Here is a 7320-nt window from a genome sequence, read left to right as displayed (position 1 = left end):
AACTCAGGGGTTCAAAGCTTTCAGTACAGTTTTGGTGAACATTCTCTAAAAGTTAATGATATGTTATATTGTTCCCTTATAAATTATTGAAATGCCAGCACACAATACTCAAGAGTTTAGTCACAAAAGTACAATGTAGACAAAGCTATAATAAGGCAATGCATTTATATGTAAGTTTAGTACAACCAGTTTAAGAGCAATATATAGCAATTATAGAAACATTGAGTTTTTATTTTTAAACTTTCAGGTATTATGAAAAGGATAAAGAAATATATACAGAAAAAAATGGAAAAGAAAATAAATAATAACTTTTCAAGTAAAAGTAGATGCTTCAGAAATAGAATGGCATAAACAACCACAAAAACAAGAAATCGTTCTAACAATTTCTATTAAATATTAGTGTATAAACAGATAAATAACACATTGTATATGGTCTTAAAGAGCTCACTATTCAAAGAATCCCTTTGGAAGTGATATAAATACTTTTAAAATACTGTAACTTTTAATGTTCACAATAACAACATAGCTGTTTTCATTGTCTCCATCTTTTAGATAGAAAATCTGGCATACAGAGATATAAAAATGTGGCTCAAAAACTCGTATTTCATTAGCAGCAAAGATAATGTTTAATCATAAGGCCTCTCAGTTCTGAAACATTAGACTCTATAGATAGATAGATAGATAGATAGATAGATAGATAGATAGATAGATAGAGATAGATAGATAGATAGATAGATAGATAGATAGAGAGAGAGAGAGAGAGAGAGAGAGATAGATAGATAGATAGATATAGATATATAATATATGCACTATTATGATATTAAGCCAGTATGCTACAAAGCCTGATATAAAACCAACAAAAACAAAATGAACACAGGAATGGGTCAACCATTCAAATTGGAAAGTTTTGAAATACAATTTTAAAAATAATAATGGGCTGGTGAAATATTATCTTTAAAATCCAAATAGTCTATTTTATATTTTACTTTTAAGACAATAATAAACATTTTGGAACACAGTGCCTCTATAGGATAAGCACTGGACTGTGAAATACAGTTTGGTGTCTGGAACCCACTAGCCCTCCATGGGAGAAAGATGAACTTTCTGCTCCTACAAAACTTTACAACCACAGAAACCCTATGCAGGGTTGCTATAAGTCAGAACTGACTCAATGGTGCTTAACAACAACAATGAGCATTTTTTTGTTTATTGTTTTATATTAACTAAAATATAATTCTTTTTATAATGTTTAATTTAGTTTCTTCAACATTGCAAACTAATATATATTTTATGGACCTTGGCGGAGCAGTGTTTAAGAGCAATTAGAACACACCAGATACTCTAGGGAAAAAAAAAATGTAGTAGGCTGCTTCTGAAAAGATTGCAGTATTGGAAACCTTATGGGCTCTCCTATTCTGTCTTATCAGGCTATGGTTTTATTGTTGTTGTTGTTGTTTTTGATTAAATACATATTTTGTTTTAATTTTATATTCTATCATTTTGCAATGTTGTTGTTAAGTGCCGTCAAGTTGGTTCCAACTGAAAGGGACCCTGAAAAATGTTTCTGAAGAGCGGCTAGTGAGCTTAAACCGCCAACCTTGCAGTTCATATGACCTTGCAGTCTAGTGCATTAACCCACAGGGCAATTGACACATGCTAGTATAAATCTTTTCCATTAAGTATGATCATGTTGATTCCAATTCATAGAGACACTGTCTTTGGTTTCCATTGACCATGTTAGTAATTCAGTGTTTATCTTACAGTGCCACTCCAGGACTAATAATATAGATCGTCATTCTCTGTATCAAACAAAATGTCTGCCCATTCACTCAACAAGTAAGTATTGAAACACTTCCATTAAGACACAAGGCTCTAGGATGAGCCCTGGTGTGGAGCTGTAAGATAAGCACTAGCCTGGTAATGGGAAGGTTAGGAGTTCAAATCTACTAGTATCTCTTGACAACCCTATACAGGGTCACTAGGAATTGGAACTAACTTGACAGCACTTAATAATAACAGCAACAAGACTCTCAGATGATAATGAAATAGACTAACAAAGTTTCACTATAATACAACAGGTATTCTAGCCCACAACTGTGTCTGTAATTAATTAAATCTCTTGATACCCCACTCAAATCTTCTCATTTATGTGATAAAAATATACCCTTTTTATGTGATGGTTGGACTGGGGTTCTATGAAAACCAACCTGCTATTTTGCACAAGATTAGTGCACTAGAGAAATATATGATGCAAAAAGATAGGGACATGTTTATTATTATTATTATTATTATTATTATTACTACTTCTTTACTTACTATTCCAGTCTATTGATTCTTTACCCTAGAAGTAACATTTGATTAAATGTCCAAGTTTTTTCATCATCCAAAACCAATCTAGTAAACTTTCTCAGAACTGTCATTACCAGCTAGACCTTTCTGGACCCTGCTCAGAACATTTTTCTAAGTCCTTGGGCTAGCTCTTCTCTTGGATATTTGATACCAAAATGACAGGGGCTTTTCCTTTTAAGATTTTAGGTTTGAGTTATACAATACAATGATTGTCTCTAATTTACTTGCTTACTTTTTTGTTTGTTTGTTTGTTTGTTTTTGCAATTCCATATCCCATGACTATGCAGCCACCATCAGCTATTAAATAATTTTTACTGAAATAACTGGTCTGCTTTCAATTTTCTAGTTTGGGCACTACTTAATATTTGATATAATAATTTGTACTGACAATGGCCCCAGAAAACAGAGCTTCATGATTGGAATTTTAGGATTGTCTCATTGTATTCTTTGGAAGGCAGTGTTGAAGTCCCTGGGAATGAATAACAGAATATTAGAAAAGCCATGGCAAGTCCTGATATAAAAGTATTGATTAAATTAATACCTGAATTGATTGAGATGCAGTGCTAACTGAAACAAGTGCTTTGGATACTGATTGAGTTAACCAGTACTATTATGATAGAAATACTCCACATGCATAACCTAAACAAAGAAGCAGACCACTCCCTTTCTGCCTAAGTTTCTCTCCTTTTATCTATTATAAGATAAAAGTTGATGCTGGTCACACCCCAGGGAAACTTCCTTTACATGGAATCAGGCTTGTGACCTGAATATGGGTTATTTCTTTCCCTCTAGTCCTGTCTCTTTAACAAAACAAGCATATGTAATATAATCTAATCCCTCTTCATTTATACACTGAGGTCAAGTTTTGCATCACACACAAATAGAGGATAATTACTTCAGATCGCATCATGGGGGATTATTACATTATTACATATATGATACATCATTTCATCATGGCCAAGCTATACAATTTCATAAATGGTCAAACCATCAAGTATGGCTTTCCCAAGTAGGCACATGTTTTGAGGGAACACAATTGAATCCAAGAAGTGCAATGCTATCTGTGATAGGATAATATCCACACTTATACAAGGTAAAGCAGTTAATATTACTAATATTCAAATTTATGTACCAACTACTAAAGTCAATGATGATGGAAATGAAGGATTTTACAAACTTCTTCAGCCTTAAATAAATTAAACATACTGTCAAGATGAAGATCCATTGATAATTATTGGTGATTGGAATGTGAAAGTTGGAAGTAAACAGAAGGATCCATGGTTAGAAAATTTGTTCTTGATAATAGAAATGATGCTGGCTATTACATAATAACATCATTGTCAATCTTTTTTCCATTTGTCATGATGTTATGTGTTGGTCCAGTTGTGAGGATTTTTGTTTTCTTTACATTGAATTCTAATTCAAATTGAAAGTTGTAGTCTTTGATCTTCTTTTCTTCTTTCTTAAACTTTTATTGAAAATTAAGTGAAGGTTTACAAAGCATATCAATATCATCACTTTTACATTCAACAAGTCTAATACTATGTTCATTACAATGATTTCAATCCACTCCAGGTAACATCAATTAACAATACTTACCTAAATTCAGTTAAACTCTTGCATTCCTCTCTGTGTCTCCTGCTGCCTTCATCTTTCCCTTGCCAACTTCCATCTTGTTTTATTTTGCCTGCTCTATCACCCACACCCTCGGAAACCCTGTACAGGGTCGCTATGGGTCGGACCCGACTCAATGGCACTTAACAACAACAACAACATCACCCATGTTAGCATAGTGGTTATGAATTGGGCTGCTAACCTCAGAGTCAGCAGTTCAAAACTACTAGCTGTTCCATGAGAGAAAGATGAGGTTTCTGCTCCCATAAAGATTTACAGCCTCAGAAACCCTGTGCAGGGTCGCTATGAGTTGGAACCGACTCCGCAGCACATAACAACAACAACAACATCACTCATGTTGGAGTCCTGGTATGGAGCTGTGGGTTAATGCACTGGACTGCAAAGTCAGTTTGAACTGCAAAGTCGATGTTTCAAGCTCACAAAACGCTACTTGGAAACCCTATACAGGGTCGATATGGGTTGGAACCAACTCAACAACACAATGTCAACAACAGATCTCCCATGTTAACATGTGTTCACCTACTGGCTCATGAATAATTTTCCCTACCCTCCTATCTGGTAACTATCATAGAATGTTTCCTCTATCAAGAAAACCTTTTCTTAATTTTTATAACAGTGGTCTCATAAATATGTACCCTGTTGTGATTGACTAATTTCGCTCAGCATAATGTCCTCCAGGTTCACCCACGTTGTAAGGTGTTTTGGAGACTCTACCTTATTATTCATTGTTATGTAGTTATTACATTGTGTGTATGCACCAAAGTTTGCTTAGCCATTGATCAATTGATGAACATTTAGGCTGTCTCCATCTTTTTCATGTGTCTCTTGTAAACAGCATATTGAATCTGTTTTCTTACCTATTCTTCTATTCTGTATCTCTTGACTGGTGCATTTAATCTACTAGCAATCAGTGTAATTATCAATAGATATGAATGGTTTGCTGCATGTCTTTTAGTGGTGCTGCTGGTTTCTTTGTTCTGCATAATTTTCTGCACTGAGTTCATTTTGTCTGTGGGACATCTTTTCATTTTCATTTATGTTGTCTTATTGTTTTTGTTATTAGGTGTCATATAGTCAGTTCCAACGATTGTTTCCTCCGGACTACATGTCCAAAGTATGAGAGACGAAGCTTAGCCATCCTGGCCTCCAAGGAGCACTCTGGCTGCACTTCTTCCAAAACAGATCTATTGGTTCTTTTGGCAGTCCATGGCACCCTCAGTATTCTCCTCCAACACCACAACTCAAAGGCATCAATTCTTCTACGATCCTCTTTATTCACTGTCCAGCTTTCGCATCCATATGAGGCTATTGAAAACACAATGGCCTGGGTCAGGCGCACCCTAGTCCTCAAGCTGACATCTCTGCTCTTCAATACTTTAAAAAGTTCCTGTGCAGCAGATTTGCCCAGTGCAATACGTCGTCTGATCTCTTGACTGCTACTTCCGCGAGTGTTGATAGTTGATCCAAGAAGAATGAAGTCCTTGACAACTTCAATCTGCTGGGTAGGGTGGAGGGTCAGAGAAAAAGAGGAAGACCTCCAACGAGATGGATCGGCCAGGTGGCATCATTGATGGACTCGGGGGTGGCAGCGGTGGTGAGGTTGGCCCAGGATCGAACATTGTTTCGTTCTGCTGTGCATGGAGTCACTATGAGTCGGTTCCGACTCGATGGCACCTGACAACAACAACAGTCAGTTCCAAATAACACTAACATTATGCCCAACAGAGCAAAATATCCTGCACCATCTTCACAACCATTGTTACATTGAAGCCCATTGTTGTTGGTACAGTGCAAACCCATCCCGTTGGAGGTCACCTTTCCTGTTTTTTTCTGACTCCCCACTTTACAAACATGATATCCTTCTCCAGTGACTGGTCCCTCTTGACAATATGTCCAAAGAATGACAAAGTCTGGCCATCCTGGCTTCCAAGGAACATTCTGGATGCATTTCTTCTAGTACAGATCTATTTGTTCTTTTGGCAGGCCATGGTACTTTCAGTATTCTCCTTCAACACCATAACTCAAATGCATCAATTCTTCTACAGTCTTCTTTATTCACTATTCAACTTTTACATGCATATGAAGCTATCAAAGATACCAAAGCTTGGATCAGATGCACCTTAGTCCTCAAATTGGCATCTTTGCTCTTGAACACTTTAAAGATGTGTGGTACAGTACATTTGCCTAATGCAATATGTTGTTTGATTTCTTGACTTCTGCCTTCATGAGTGTTGACAGTGGATCCAAGCAAAATGAAGTATTTGATAGTTTCAATATTTTCTCCATTTATCATGATGATATTTATTGGTCCAATGATGAGGTTTTGTTTTCTTTACATGTAGGTGAAACCTGTACTGAAGGCTGTGGCATTTGATCTTCATCAGTAAGTATTTTAAGTCCTCTTGGCTTTCAACAAGCAAGATTGTATCATCTGTATGTTGCAGGTTGATGTCTGGTACTTTTGGTTCTAAACATCCAACAATTTTTTTTTTTTTTTTTGCACAGGTGGTCTGGTTATTACAAATTACTTTAATTTCCATTTATCTGGAAATGCCTTGATTTTACTGTAATATTTGAGGGATAGCTTTATTGGGTATATGATTCTTGTGTTGACAATTCTTTTTTCTTTCAGAATTTTATATGTGTCAGCTCATCACCTTCTTGTCTATATGGTTTTTGGTGAAAAATCAAAGATTAATCTTATTTGTTTTCCTTTGTAGTTAATTTTTGCTTTTTCTGAACTTCTCTTAAAATTTTTTCCTTGTCTTCGGTTTTGGAAAATATTATTATATGTCTTGGTGATTTTCTTTTGGAGTCAATCTTATTATGTGTTCATTCAGCTTCTTCTATTATTATTTTCTTATCTTTTGTGATGGTAGAAAAGTTTTTTTTTCCAACAACATTTCAAAAATGTTCACCATACAGAATCAGAGGACACTAGGACTATCAAGAGAGAAGAGCACAAGAAGAGTGTGGAACCTTATCCAGAGAAGCAGCAACACCAGGGATGGAAGCAGAGATGAGGACATAGAGAGAGGAAACAGCTGAGGACTCTGGACTCACGGAAAGAGAGGGACTAGGTGATAGTGGCCAGGATGCAGGCTTGCAAAATGTGCCCTTCAGTCATTTAAATTATTATATATTCCTGAGTGTTTCTGTGTACATCTCCACCTCCCCACCACCCCCACCCCCCAAAAAAAAGCAAAACATAACAGGGAATGGAAGCAAATACTGTTGAATGATGATGCATAGAGGAGATTGTAATCATTGCAATGAAACAATGTATAAAGCTGACATTCTCCCATGTAAACTATCACTCAATTCACAATAAAACTT

Source organism: Chrysochloris asiatica, unplaced genomic scaffold, assembly GCF_000296735.1.
Source record: "Chrysochloris asiatica unplaced genomic scaffold, ChrAsi1.0 scaffold00005, whole genome shotgun sequence".
NCBI lineage: Eukaryota > Metazoa > Chordata > Mammalia > Afrosoricida > Chrysochloridae > Chrysochloris > Chrysochloris asiatica.
Note: the sequence above shows the minus strand (reverse complement) of the source record.